Here is a 15670-nt window from a genome sequence, read left to right on the forward strand (position 1 = left end):
TTTGAAAATAAAAAAAATTGTTAGTAGTGGCGCACCGTGGATATGGTGCGCCATTAGTATTTGGACATTAATGGCGTACCCACACATGGTGCGTCATTAGTATATATAGTAGTGGCGTACCACATGTGTGGTGCGCCATTAGTGTCTATATTATCTATAGTCCTTTTTCCAGTAGCGAAGGACCGACAGGAATACGAGTTTCGGCCCACCCGCGAAACACTAGGGCGCGACCCGCGCCCTCTTTTCTCGCCCGTCATCGACGCCCAAATCCAACCCCCCCCCCCCCCCCCCCCCAAATCTTGTCCCTTCCTTCTATGCCACCCAATCCCTCCCTTCCTTTGAGGCCTCCGACCACCATCGATGCCTTCCAAGGTCACCCGAGCGCCTCAACCTGCTCTATGTTATGGATCTGTACCCGCCGGCCACCACCATCCATGGCTCCTCTGCTATTGGGACACCACATCGTCCCATCTCCTTTCTGGACATCACCCTGCAACACCAACGCTTGGCCTGCTCCTCCACCACGGCCCTGCTCGGGACACGCCACCATCGACGCCACCGTTGAGAATCCACCCCAACTCGAGCAGTTCACCGGCGCCATGGAGTTACGTGACCTAAATCTCAAATCTCGGCTGTTTCCTGTTTGTTGCATCTCCGGATCCCCAAATCTGCTGCAGCTCTAGGAATCCCCAAATCCGACCTCAGATCTGATCTATAGAACTGTGGTATGGATGCATAATAATCCCGAAAACTGGTGCAGCTCCTTGGATCTCAAATCTCGTTCTGGATTTCTGCTATGTCTTTGAGGAAATTGCAACCATTTATTGCTGCCTTATTATTACTTAAATTAGTATGGATTCAACAGTACGTATCTACAGGATCTGAAATTTTACTAAGAATGGGTGGGTTACTTGGGAAATTTCAATTAGTTATCAAACTTTTAGTACCAATGGGTTGGATACAACTGTACGTATCCATAAATTTTCATGTAATGTTGTATTTTGTTTCGATTTCAGTGGGATTTTTTCATTGACTTACTATACAACACCATAATAATTCAATCTCTATTATTTTTCTGTCCATACTTTTTGATTTTACCTGCTTTAAATATGTTGACATTCAGGAAACACTAAGCTGCTACATTGGAAATACGAGGAACTTCATCAGTGCAAGAAGTTGATATTCACTCAACGGCAAGAAATAGTCTCATATTTTTCTTCCAAGTAGTATGTACCATTCCCCACTTTGATACTTATGAACACCCATTTGATATATCCTTTTCCTAGTTATAGTTCATCCAGATCAGGAGTAGGATTTATGGTTCATGATCCAACTAAAAGAGAGGTGTAATATCCTCTGCCCTTGACATGGTATGGTACATACTGTTATTTCCCTACCTGTCTGCAAATTCATGTATTGATTAATTTCGATTCAAGTTTTCTATCTCGCAAGATCATGCTATCTTCAGTATGCTGAAGAACATCTGAAATGCACCTAGACATTATATTTCAGAGTATTGACGATGAAACTGTACCAGAGAAGGCCTATTACCAATAGCTATGCTCAAGATATGAATGCTCTGTTATAACAATTAACAAGACAAAGATATGCTCAGGGGCTCCTATCGTAGGCTATACTATATGTTATCTTAATTTAGTTACTCCGTTTACTACTTGCTTCTTGGAATTTCTTACTGTCTTATTATCTAGTACTTAACAGTTCTTGTGTATTCCTCATATTTAAGCTCACAGTGTTCTTCCTTCTCCCTTAAGTTGTATTTTGTTTTCTTTCTTATATTAAAGATTGAACAATTGCAGTGCAAGCACACAATTGGTTGTTCCTGTTCGAGAAGGTGCGCAATCTTGCCGAGTTGCACAAAATCAATTAAAATAGTATATTTGTACATAGTTGGAACTAGTTGATTGTAGCTCTTAGTTGTACAAGGTGGATGCAAGTGTCTGGGTGCGATGGCCCGTAGATATTGCATTGCTCTGAAAATTATCAGTACATTGCATAGATGAATGGATGTCACTCCTTACATTGTTGTTTTGAACTTCTGTACTAATTTACTGAAGCGTCAAGTAACAACTATCCTCTGTTTGGGTCACCCCTTTCCCTAGTAGTGTTGCATTCTATGTCCTTATGAATTTTTGATTGTCTTACTGTCCAGTACAGTAACAGTCTGCTCTCTAACTTGTTTGTCAATAACTCCTTATTTTAGTCTCTTTCATTATGTTAGGTTTTTGGGAAGAATTAAATGAACATCATCAGTGCAACATAGAGGTTAAGGCAGGTGGTTGAGGTATCATTCAATTTCAAGAAATTGAATAAGATTCTTCCAAATTAAGTGGCACTATTCCATTTCATATTTTGTTGTTCTATGCACGTGAACCTAGAACTTAAATATTGATCAACACCTGATCGATGTCTTATTTTCTAGTTTGCAATTCATTCTTATTAGGAGCAAAATCCAAGATTGGGGAGCTATGAGAGATGCAAGAGCCTCTAATCAAGGTATTTTTAGTTTTGCTTTCACCATCATCCGCAAGTTTTATCAGGAATAATTGCCAGTCAAGTTTTCTCGCGTATATTAAAAACATATCATGCTATGTCCAGTGTGCCCAAGATCATGAGACCAACATTATTGAGCCAGTAGTTGCTATGTTGGTTTAGTCTGAACACAACCTCTTTCTATTTCTTTGGGGTCTTTTATTGTCTCACCATGCCATGCTGTTACATTATCGAATAATTGTATAATGTTTTGGATTTTTTATTCTTATGGAGATGATGATGACTCTGCCATCTTTCTTGAACATTTGAAATGGATAGACTTAAGAGTATTGACATTGGTGGTGTGATTTATTGCAAGAACTCTCTAATGACTTACCTGCTCAGGAAGTTAGCTGATAATTCTGTCAAACTAATCTAGTAGCATGTGCTCAGGTTGTCCTTTAAGTGGATTTTGTCAGTTGCATGATTAGTATCAAATCTGAGATATGATGCTAGAAAAAACTACTCCATTACTATTCTATAAGTTGTAGAAGTGGGTAACTTTGCTGAGAGAAAAACAAGTTGGGTATATATGCCAATGTTATTGCGAGAAACTGAGATACCAAATAGATTATGCTTATTATATCTTATAGATATTGTTCCTGTTTCTCGTACCTTTTTGTAGCAAACAGTTGGCACTTGCACATTTTTACAAGTTCAATTAGTCCACTGCAGGGTAACCTTGAAGAGAAGCTTGCAACTTAAGTTGCAACAAAAGATTGTAGAAAATGAGGTATCTCTTCTTGTGTATATTTAGTTGATGCACTTGTGTGTTTTTAGATGTTGCACCTCTGTTTTCATTGACCTTCGATTCATGTACGTAAATTCTATGGAACTGTATCCGAGGACATGTGAATTTGTATCTATGTTTGACGGGAACAATTGATAGTGATGTTTCTATGTTCTAAATATTATGGGTTCTGGAATAGCTATTTATAAAACCATCAATATTTTTTTCTTCATTGGGTTTCTTTTTTTCCTGACGGTTATGTATGACGCCCATATAATCCTGTAGGGCCAAACCCGTCAGAGAAATATGAAAACCCGACAGGAATTTAGTTCCTGTCAGCCAACCGACAAGCATAGTTTATTTCCCTTGTCAAGCTATCCCTGACGGCTAACCCTGGCGGGTCACCGACAGGAAATAGTTTTCCTGTCGGTACATCATATTTTCCTGTCGGTTTTGGGCTCACAGGAAAATTCCAATTTCTGGTAATGAGCGGATATGTACAACTAGCAAGGCTTGACACTTCTATCGAAACCTCTACATCTTATATAAAACTTCTTTCTATCAGTCCACTTAGTCTTGGCATCAAACTCATGTTTGACTGCATAAGTCTTGAAACACATCCTAAACTCATCCATGTTTGGGAACAACTTCCCCACTGCAATAACAGGGTTTTCCTTGTCATACACATTTACCAACTCATCATCATGTGCATCATCTACATCATCTGCGGCATCTTCCATCAGTCGTCCATCCACATCTTTAGTTCTATCTCTGTTAGCATCAGTATCAGTAGGCATACTAGATTCACCATCCTTCTCCTCCTTATCTTCATCAGCTACTGGAATGCCAAATTTGTTGGTCATCTCAGTGTCATCCATTGGTGCAATGACTAAATCAGTTGGGTCATTTAATTCTACTGAATTCCAATCAACAGAAACAACCCTTCCAACACCATCAGAGCCCTCTTCTGCATCACCCCCTCAGGTAATACTGTCACTTCACCTGTACACATGGGCATTAGCTGCCTCTCTAAAGCCCAATCATCATCTACCATCTGTGAAGCTAACTTTGAGGGCGCATATCCAACCTTAGAATCTGATTTCAGATCAACAAGCTCTGCATGAAACATAGTCTGTTTGGTTGTCCAGCCATCTTGTCGATCGATTTCATCAACCATGTCTTCACCATCCTCAATTCTCACATACTCTCCTTTCCGATTATCAAACCGTAACAATGCTACCTCTTGCTCTGGACCCCAAAAATGCTCTCCCCAATTTTTTCCACCACATTCTGCACGGCCTTCTCTTCCATGCTCTGTAGTTCTTGTGGATCAATCTATGCAAAATCAATCTCCCACTTCACAATTGTATCTCTCTCTATGTCTCGCATGCTACCATCACCTAGCTTCACCTTAGAAGGAAGGAATTCCACAGTGAATTCGAACGTCCCAGCAACATCCCCCCTATTTCGGGGCAGTGTGAGGTGAGCTAGCGGAAGCAGACGAGGCACAGATCACATAGCTTGGAAAGGATGCACATTAAGGGATTACCTAGTCGATGTTGTTGTCTCTGGCGGCTCCATCACGGTCAGCCCCCCCCCCCCTCCCACCCACCCAAATCTGGATCAAATCGACAAAAAACACCAAAAACAGAGGGAAACAGAGGCGATGTGGTGAGATCTAGATCGACACAGTGGGGAACGAGACAGGGTTCCGGATTCACTCACCACAGCCATCACCGAGAATGAAAGCTCCTCTGCGCTGCTATCACCGAGAACAAAATCTCCGGCGCGCCGAGAACAAAGAGGAGGGGGTGGCAGGGGTACACGTTCAGACAGGTACGGGGACATGTTTCACTTGATGCACTACCAAGTGGGGCCCGCAACTAGATGCACTGTCAAGTGGGACACACATGTCTTAAACATAACCTCACTCCCGTTGACGACCAGTTTAATCGCCCGAGTGGGCCTTGGCTATTTGGGCCTCTGAAACATAGTACTACAGCTATTTTTGTCAACTACGTCGCACTCCTTCCATTGCACCTCAAAGATGTCGCACAGGAGCTATTGACCCCGGACGGCGATGGTGTATAGAAGCAACCAACAAACAAAAACAAAAATCAGGCTAAATTTCAGTATTACATCCTGGTGTTGCAGATTTTGCAGAGAAAACAACGTGAAAAAAAAAATCTTAAAGCAGCCTCTTGACTCTTTAGGTTGACATTTGAACAACTAAAGAATATGCATAGCTAACCAACATGAGATAGTACATGGGATCTTGGATCTTCATATCTGACGACAAGGAGAAGCATGTATTGTTGTCTGATTATGCCATCATGGACGAGGATAGCGAAGTATGAGGATGGTGTGGTACTGTCAGAGTGTCCCGACTTGGGATTTGGTGGTGCGCATATATTCCTCCTTCAATCACCATTGCAATGTACAATGGTGGCCTTCGCTATAAGGAGCTGTTGTTGGCAACCAGTTCTTGTTGCGGCTCGACTGGCTGCTTATGTGAGCATGGTCTTCACTTGTGTGGCATCTGGAGTCAAAACCATTCTATGCATGTAGCTGCTGGGATCATGGGAAGTGGTGACGATAACACATATGACTTCGATTTCGTGGTGCTTTTCAAGCATCTGTCTTGAGCTTTGGGGTGAAAACCCGCGGTCTGGCTCTTATGTGTTATATCTGGCAATGGCAATGTTTCTTGTGTCGTTACCTTGTTGAAGGCATTGCCCGGATTCGCCCGGCCTTGTTCTTCAGGGTGGAAACCCATGATCCGGCATTTGGTGGTTTGATCCGTTGACGATGGAGTTTAAGCGTCGTTCTTTCAGGAGGCGTTGCTGTTGAATAATCCTTCTCGTTGAACAAGTGGTGTCAAGAGATGGTTGGTGCGAATATGGTTGTTGTTGTAGATTATTGATCATTTATTTGATCGCTCCGGTTTTTTTTACACCACCAAGGCATAGCTTTGGCCTTATTTGAATTTGCTAGTTGTAGGTGTGATTTTTTCTTTTTGTGTTTGTTTTTGTATTGGCTGTTTGCATCCTACTTGTGCACGAGCCGGATATGTGTTCATTGTGTTTGTATCCCCTTGATGCTTCATTTTGAGCTAATAAAATCCACCCTTTGTCTAAAATTACCGGATCCTCTCCTAGACCATGGTACGTACAACAATGGCTGACAAGATGGCGTACTGCACACTCTAGAACTTCTCAACCAGAAAATGCACTGCTACAGATTTGAGCAGGCATCAAGCATGACGTTGACCTGATATGGTCCAAATCGTATCCAAGGAAAACTGCTCTCTGGTTAAATTGTGACGAACCAAGCCATAATTGTAGTGATCTGAATGCACATTTTGATCGAATAATCACACTTATTACACAGAATGAAATTAGTGTTTCCTTGATTTTTCTTTGTACAAACTATGAAATGATAATTCAGTTAGTTAACCAGGAATTAATGTTCCAAACTAGGATTCCTAAGTTCTATACTTGTAATGGTCCCATTTACCTAGGGTGAGGGTCTAGGGATGACCTGGTTTAAGTTTCCATTCACTTTCTTGACATCTGGTGGTTACCTTTTCTACTATATGTTCGATAAGTTGTATTGTCGTATCAGCAATTCTCACCACATAATAAGTTTTCTACACGAAAGGGGATTGCAAGCTCATATATACCTCCCTAACCAAACTATAAACCAAAACAAATATGTTTTCGATTTCGTCAGGCTTGCGCTTATAAAGCAATCCACAGTTAATTTGAGAGCTGCAACCTCCCTGTAGGTTTCCTCTTTCACTGTCTCCAGGGAAAAGTTATGATTAAAATAAGCAAGCCTAATTTTTACAGAATATGGTCAGAATTAGCTAAGTACATAAAAGATAAGACTTCGAAATTTTCGGTAGAAAAGCAGTTTGAGTAATCGAGTATGGCAAGACCGCAAGAGCAATAAAGCCATGTCTAGTGTCCTCCTAAATGGTTATTTACCCCGCAAGAGTAATCAGGAGTTTGGGAAGAAAAAAAAAGATGCAACTTTGACTTCTACAAAAAATGAGCGGAGATATTAGTATGAACTAAATGGTTATTTACCCCGCCGTATACTTGTGATCGGCATGTGAATAAGTAAAGATTATGGATAGCTTAGCTAGCCAACATGGGAAAAACACTATTACTCCTCATGAGCTGCACACCTTTCAGGTGCATCACGCTTACCATGCTGCTGTAACCAGCGTTCTGAACATTGCCCACTCTGCCACTTTATATATCTCCTAACCATATGCACCTTTTCGGTTGGGTTCCTTCCAGTTGTCACCGGGTTATGAGTGCTCATTGTTACTGAAATTCTGATGTATTTTTCTTGCTGATGGGTTGAGATTTTAGAAGGAACTGAAAGAGAATCTGGACAAGTTTCGCCGTTGTCGTTGGCCCACAAAGAAAGCAGGAAAATTCTACTGGGAAATGTTCCGCTGCAACAAATCCAGGTTCTGTCCCATGGAGAAGTGCTCAGTTTGTCGAAGTGCGTGTAGAAAAGTGCAATTTATCCGTTAGATTGTGTCCCGTTAGGAAGCACTCAGATAGAATGTACAACTGAAAAGTGGAGCATGGATACCTGATTCGCATTCCCCTTGTTCAAAGTGATTAAAGAACATGGGTGTTACTTTCTCGTTTCCCAAAATTTTGATCCGAATATTAAAAAAAAAGTTATCCATCTGTACAACGTTTATAATATCAATTTGACACGATAAATGAACACAATCACCCCGTGTTTCTAAATTGTTTATTTTTAGCTTTGGGCCGGTGGTTGACGGATTCATTCACCGTTACTCAGATAAGAAATATAAAGGGCATTGCAGTACAACAGAAAAGCGGAGCATTTCAAACAGCCCAAGGACTGTGATGGTGTACAGAAGCAGCTGACGGACATAAACAAATACTTGGCTAAATTTCAGTATTACATCCTGGCTTTGCAGAAAACAGTAACAACATCTGAAAGCACCCTCATGAGATTGGCATATGAATGACTAAAGATTAGGCGTAGCTAGCAAACATGAGAAAAACTGTTACTCCTCATGAGCTGCACACCATTCAGCAGCATCACATTTATCGTGCTGCTAATGTAACTGTGCTGTGAACATTGTCCACTCTGTTTCTAAATATCTCTAGACCATATACATCTGCAGGTTACTTCTGTTGGTCATCAGGTTATAAATGTACACTAATTATTGAACTTTTGATGTGTTTTCTTCCTGATTGTTTGATATTTTAGAATGAAGTGAAAGAGAATGTGGGCAGTTGGAGGTCTGGAGGTGCGTCTATGTATGCCATGGAGAAACCAGGAAAAATGAACAAGTACGTGCTACGTTGGCAATCCAACATATGTCCCATAAAGAAGTCCGGTAAAAATGGAAATGATTGTGTCTCATGGAGTAGGGGGTCCAAAAATTTCATGGGTGACGTGCACCAGTTCCCCAGCACGGCTACTGTGTCCGGGTAAACGGCGAGAAGTATTTCCACAACTTAGAGGATTGACAGAGGATCTAGCCTCTGAGCTGGCAGGCGACGATGCCATCACCAGGGCCATTTCTGCTTACTGGACCATGGTAACGGCAACAGATGACATGGCAGTGTGGTAGAAACCGATCATTTCAGCTACAAAGCCAGCAATCACGACATCGAGGATGCACATAACCAGATTATTGAAAAATAAAAGGACAATCCAGCCACTAAAGGCTAGATCGTGGGTTTTCACTCTAAAGATTAAGTTGACCGTACATCTTTGGAGTACTTTGTATGTCTTGAATGATTAAATGGACAGATAGTATGCTTGATTTTTTTTCTTTACCTATTATGCTCTTCTAAGAAAAGATATGGTCGTGTAAGTTATTTTTTTCTCATTTACATTTGTCTACTTAGTACTTACTGGTAATCTTGGTGACAAGGTACCTATTTTTTGGTGCCTAGATATTAATTAAGAAAGAATCATTTTCATAATTTTATACAAGGTGCAACTTATTCAAGACTATCTGTGACGTAAGTACCATCTATCATGTAACTCAGTGTAGCAACAGATCCATCAATTGCAGCTCATATCACATAGGTAAGGACAAATGCACTCAATGTACGTGAATTCATAATTTGATTCCAACAAGCGGGGCATGTGTAATTCACTGGTTGACTGTTGACAAGGCCACGGCAGAACCGAAAAAGCGGGACATTTCAGATAGCCCAAGGAGTCCTGCGGTGTGCCACAGCAGCTGACGAACAGAAATATATGTAGGTTAAGATTTCAATATGCATTGTGGCGATACATGTTTTGCAGAAGAGAACGGCAAAAACATAAAGTGAGAGTGCCTTGTTGTCTGTTATAGAGATGAACCAATGAGGGATGGGTGCTAATCAATTAATCAATCAACACAGACGGAGCCGACTAACTTGGTAGTTTCCTTGCTAACTTCCATGTTTTCGACTTTAGACAGAAGTCGCTTCCGTGGGCAACTTTTTTCAAGCTACCAAGTATGTTTGTACCAGGAGTGAAAATGAGCTGAGAATAAATATTTACCCAGCATATGAATGTGATCAGCATGCGAACAACGATGCGCAGCTGGCCAGAGTGAGAAACATTGGTTGCTACTCATGAACTACACACCGTTCGGCCGCATCACACCTATCATGCTGCTAATGTAACAGATATTTTGAACATTGCTCACTCCCTTTATATACCTCTAAACCATATGCACTTGTTCTGCTGGGTTCCTTCCATCGGTTGAACCTGCACTATTATTGAACTTTTGATTTTATGAGTTGAGGTTTTAGAAGGAACTGAAAGACTGTGGACAATCCTCGGTGCAGTGGTGCAGGCTTGCCCATCGAGAGACCAGGAAAATTCTGCATGAAAATGTTCTGCTGCAAATCTGGGTTCCGTCTACAAAGAATTCCTAGTTTGTCCAATTTGAAGTGCGTAGAGTGTGTCCAGTTGAGAAGTACTCACTCACCTGGGGCTGTAGGAACAGCGCTTGCGCTGTCCACGGGTTGGGGCGAAGAGGGAGTAAGCAAACTCCAGGCGTGCTGGTGCTGAGTGGCACTCGAGCAGGAGCAGCAGGCGGCACGCCGCCGTACGACTCTCTCAAAATAGGCTTTCGTCCCACTTTATAGATAGAGCAACCACCATGTCCATACAAGAAGTACCAAATCACCGAGAAAAAATAGTGGGCATCAGCACAAGCACATCCAAAGAAAACATAAGAGGAAGAAAGAAAGAAAAATATAGCGGTGGCTCATGCGGGTCCGTGCGTGCCTGGCTGGTGGCTGCGCGGGCGGTTGGGTTGGGGGAGAAACTGGAAATGTGCAATTCTGAATGGTTGCCCGGGCCTGCATGGTTGCTGGCTGAACCACGGGCTGGATCCAAATTTCCCATGGTTTACTACTGAATTCTTTCGATGCCTCGGGCCGTGGCCTTCATTGCCCGGGGCCTATCTTCATGCAATCACTGTGTGCATCAAGCTAAAATGGATCGAAGTGTTTATAGTAGAGGTAGTTTTTGCTTGTTTCGAGTAATTATCTAAAAAACTATGTTGTTATGTTCGTATCCACCCGTTCCTCGTCTATGGCAGCGTGTCGAGTTAAACTGGCTGGACATTTTAGGACCAGAGGAGATGACCCAAGCTCCGAGCTGGTGTCAGCCGACGTCATTTCTGAGAGCCTGTGCTTGACAAATGTGTGGCTTAATCACCTGCATGGCCAGCAGTGATGGATCTGTGTCTGGTATGATTCCGACACTTGCAAATATATCTGAAGATATTGACCTCAGAGTGCAACTTTTCTTCTTCTTGGCTTCAAAGGAAAAAGAAATATTCTTCGTCTGTTTCAGTGATCGATCTGATGCACAATTGAGAGAAAAAGTATATATAGTTTTCAGTTCAACAGAGATGATCAAGACGGAGCATCTGCAGACTGCAACACAGCTAGAAGTTCAAAATGTTATGCAACAAAAGGGTGAAGTAGCAGACAAAATCTTGAAGAATCTCTTCATGGAACTGTTAGAGGGGAAACCCAGGTTATGACGTTATTATGGATCATGCTTTCAGATTAAAGTCCTTTTCTTGCTAAAATAGTTTTTCCTTAATTTCAGATGCAGTTAAAACGGGATGCCTGCCATATGTTTCCTTTGCCATACTAATAAAGAAGAGTTCAACACGAGAATGCTGTGTGCTTTTGCTAGACAAGGACAAGTGCGCTACAAATATCATTGATGTTTCTGAGAGAATGGATGGATACATGGCCAATGTTCAGAACCACCACCGTTGTTATATCATTTCAGCAGCCCGATCGACTGGAACAAGTCTGTCGGCAGTGGCCTGGTGATCTCAGAACGTAGCAAGGTTGTCATTAGAGTGTCAACATGGTTTCTGGATGTGGCAACTTTTGCAGTAGTGCGGATAATGTTGACCGATTCTAGGGGCAGTAAAGTGCTACTGGACAGCAGGGGATGCCTGATGATTCTCCAGAATACATATGAACTGCACGAATGCAAATTTACAGTGGATTTATCTCTGGCTTTTCAAAACCACCTTTCCCTATTCAGTTAGAACATGAGATGAGGTCAATCTGTATATTGTCTGTACAAAATCTACTATTGTAATACAAACCTTTCTATTGCATGAGCTGAAATATTGAAAGGAGCTGAAGACTGTTAACATTATTCTGTATACAGACCAATTTCTGAGAATGAACATTTGGGACCTTCCATATACTACAGGTACTATCTTGGTTGATTCAGGGAACTCAATAGCATTTCCAACTAGCTGATCTAGACACCACCGCAGCTGTTGGCCTAAATGCTTCATGCAATGCTTGCACTATGGTCATGCAGTTCCTGCATAATGTGTGATGGACTCATTCATGCAACTCTTGCATAATGCACATGCTACTTACTGTTACTCATCATGAGTTTCAACATTCAGTTACACTTGCTACGCTATTGGTTTAACTAAACTTCAGCCGGTGCTCTGCTTTGTTATATATCTTTAATACCATTTACTCATTTTGTCTATGCATTTGTTTCGTTGGTCGACGGCTTATTTTAGGATGAGACTTAAGAAGAAACTGAAAGAAGATGCATGCTGGGAGGAGCCGAGGATCGATGATCAATTTGCACAGACTTTGTGCGGACATGTCACATATAGCTTCCTGCATTGCTGAAAAAGGGGTTCCCCCGCTTTGTATACAAAGCAAACAACCGAGACAACCAACGATAGGTGCTAGGGCGGTAGCAGCACAATCACGCCCAAAAGAAATGAAAGAGAAAATACAACAGAAACAAATGCCGACAACGGCGGATCGACAAAAAAACGAAGAGGCCTCGTGACCGCTGCATCCACCGGAGATCGCCCACCAAGCTCCGAGCCTCCGAAGCGCCGGTACCAATCAACACCTCCAAGAAGGGACGCGACAATGACGATGCTGCTGCCAAGGGTTTCCCCCGGTACGCGGTGAGGAGAGAGGAAGGGTAGCCCAGACGCCCTCCAGGAAGGTCCGGTGGCAACCGCATGTGCCACCGCGTCGGTGTCAGCCAAGCCAATAGGGATTTCTCCAGATCCCAACCTTCACCTCAGGCACTCCGGAGCTCACCACCAAACCGACCGCCACTCTGCGCCAACCCGGTCATGAAGCATCCCACGTTGTCTCACCACGGCACCGTGAAGCATGGTCTGCACAATGAAGAAGAGGAGCCGGGACTAGGGCAGCAACACCGTCGGCACGTGGGAGGGCCCCACCTCCACCGTCAACGACGGTAGCTGACCGGACGCAAGAGCAGGAACATACCAGCCCTATGGCCGCACAGGCCCGGCCGGGATCTCCGAGGCCTGTAAAGTTCCCGCCTTCGCGCTGCAGCCGGCATGCCGTTGGCGTCATTGCCCTTGTCCAAGCCGCTCCCCTGCCTCCCCGCAGAGAGAGTGTCAAGGCCGAGCCGTAGCCGGCCCGCTAGGACCTAGATGGGGCCCTACGGGCCCAGATCTGGGCCCGGGTCGTGACACCGGCCACCCAGCACCACCGGACCGCCCCGCCGCCAAGTGGAAGCACCACCACCAAGCGCACCGCCGGCCACCACCACCAGGTCACCGGACCGCCACCGGCTGAGCCGCACCACCGACGCACGCCCGCGACGGAGAGGAACCCTCGCAGCCGCCGGGAGCCCGAAGCCGGACCCCAGCCTCTGCCCACCCCGCCCGCGGCCCCGCATCGCCTGGCCAGATCTGCCGCCACTGCCGCCGAATCGCGACCACGCACGCCCCACCAGCCAGCCGCCGCGCCACCACGAAGCACCAGCGGGGCCGCCACGCCGGCACCACCAGGAGCTCCCGAATCCGCACCGTCGAGCCCCGCCACAGCCCGGCGCCTCCTGCAGCACGCTGTCCCGCGCCGGCTAGGAGCTCCGCGAGGAGGAGGGGATGTGACCCTGCCGCCGCCCGCGCCGAACGGGGTTCGCCCGGCGGCACCCCTAGGCGGCGGCGAGGGAGGAGGAGGCCGGAGGAGGGGAAGCTGGGGGCGGAGCTAGGGTTCCCCCGGCCCGCTCGCGGGAGCGGTGGCAGGGAGGATTGCAAGAACTTTCGCTTCCTGCATTGTTGACCACATCGACGGAGCAACGGCAGGAACGAATGGAGCCCTCCCAGTAATGGACGCAGGGAGCCCAGCATTTTGAAATTTGTGCAGTTATTTTTTTACTCTTGGGCCTTGGAACACCGATAGATTGTTTCCTTATATTCAGCCCTCCCAGTAATGGACGCGGATGTTTGGTATATGGGTGTATAAACATCCTATATAGAAAAATAGTAATTAATAAATAGCTAAAAAATCTGAAAATATTTTTAAAATAAACTTGACCTTCTATTGTACTTCTGAAAACAAATCCACAAAAAGAAAAACCCCTTTGACTTCTTTTTTTATAGCAAATTTTCGGCCAAAATAGTGTGAATAGTGACCTGTAATAGCAAATAAATGTTGTTCTTTTTGCCCTGAAGTCAACACTAATTTTTTTTGTGAAAATTTATATACTAGTGCAAAAGAAAGTAAAGTTTTTTCTAAAAAACCTCGGAACTTTTTTGACTTATTTGAATTAGTAAGAAAAACCCCATATAGGGTGTAGATACATCCAGGAACTAGGGGGTATTTCTCTCTCATTTGGGCACTCACATAGCCAAGGGCCATTCAATTTTGGTTGCTATTACTTATGAGTTATGGCTCACATTAAATCCTGTCAGTTGTTGGGGAAACTTTGCAGCAGCTGAGGGAGACTTTCTTCCTGTGATGAGCTCGAGAATCAAGCCTTGAGAAGGTCAAAACATCTATTGAACTCGATAGGAAGCCACATAGACAGATTTTACTTTTGATAGGGAAACCTGCATCAATCTCATCCGATCTCATGTTGTTAATAGAGACGTGAACAGATCATGAAGGAGGTATTGTTCGTTAGTGGCTACAGGAGCGACGGTGTTCATGACGATGTTGGTCACGATTTGTTGTTGACGGCGATGGAGGCCACGATGAGTAGCACTGCTCGACATGGACGGCTGATGACATGTGATGACGAAGTTGAGCAATCGCACAGAGCGCTTCCCAAAAACCTAATTTATCCTTTCCCTTTGCAGCATCGCAAGGACGAACGGTTCCGAAGACCTGCTCTCCTGCCCGCTGATGCACGTCGGCTTCGGGAAAGAGTAGACTACGGTGGCTGCGCAAGTTGCGAGATGAGGCACCCTAGGTGTTTTCAGTGTGTCTTTGGCCGCTGGCGGTAGCAGCATTTATAATAGGACCAGAGGCGGTATCGTGTCGCGATCATGATCTCAAACCGACTTGTTTTCTAAGTCATATACTTACTGGACAAGACATAATTATTTGTCTGCCAAGACACCAGAACATGAAATAGCAAAAGGAGGTTGCGCCCATGTAAGGCAACGGACCGGATTTCGGGGGACAATTCTCGGGCATGTCATGTGCGCGCCCCGCCTCGGCCCGAGCAAGCCAGGCGAGTGAGCGCGTGCGTGTGGTTTCCTATTTCTCTCCTCAACACACTACTTAGAGTGATGGAGAGAACCTAAATAGGTCCAGCACTTCTTCAGGACCAAACTGTAGCACCACAACTTGCCATTTTATTCATGGGCTTTGTGATTTCAGAAGTTGCTAATGGGCCAAGCCCATTTTCTACCATGTTCTTTTAAGTAAATTTTCCTCATTTACATTCGTCTACTTGGTACTTACTGGTAATATTGTGACAAGGTACCTAATTTCTATTTGTGCTTTGAAATTAATCAAGAAATAATTATTTTCCCAATTTTATACAAGGTGCAACTTAGTATAGAGTAGCCGTGACGTAACCATATAACTCATAATA

At 44.1% G+C, this 15670-nt stretch overlaps 1 long non-coding RNA gene across 6 annotated transcripts; it reads left to right on the forward strand.

The window, feature by feature from the left end:
- Positions 1-320: 320 nt before the first annotated feature.
- On the forward strand, positions 321-9516 carry LOC120967862 (uncharacterized). 6 transcript variants are annotated; one of them, XR_006667382.2, is made up of 5 exons: positions 321-2302; positions 2462-2514; positions 3226-3283; positions 8549-8631; positions 8713-9516. It is a non-coding gene; the product is annotated as an uncharacterized lncRNA (long non-coding RNA). The 6 variants fall into 6 exon arrangements; XR_005761689.3 differs by having other exon boundaries at positions 8549-9516; XR_005761688.3 differs by lacking the exons at positions 8549-8631; positions 8713-9516 and adding an exon at positions 6439-8542.
- Positions 9517-15670: the final 6154 nt, after the last annotated feature.

Source organism: Aegilops tauschii, chromosome 7 (genome assembly GCF_002575655.3).
Source record: "Aegilops tauschii subsp. strangulata cultivar AL8/78 chromosome 7, Aet v6.0, whole genome shotgun sequence".
NCBI lineage: Eukaryota > Viridiplantae > Streptophyta > Magnoliopsida > Poales > Poaceae > Aegilops > Aegilops tauschii.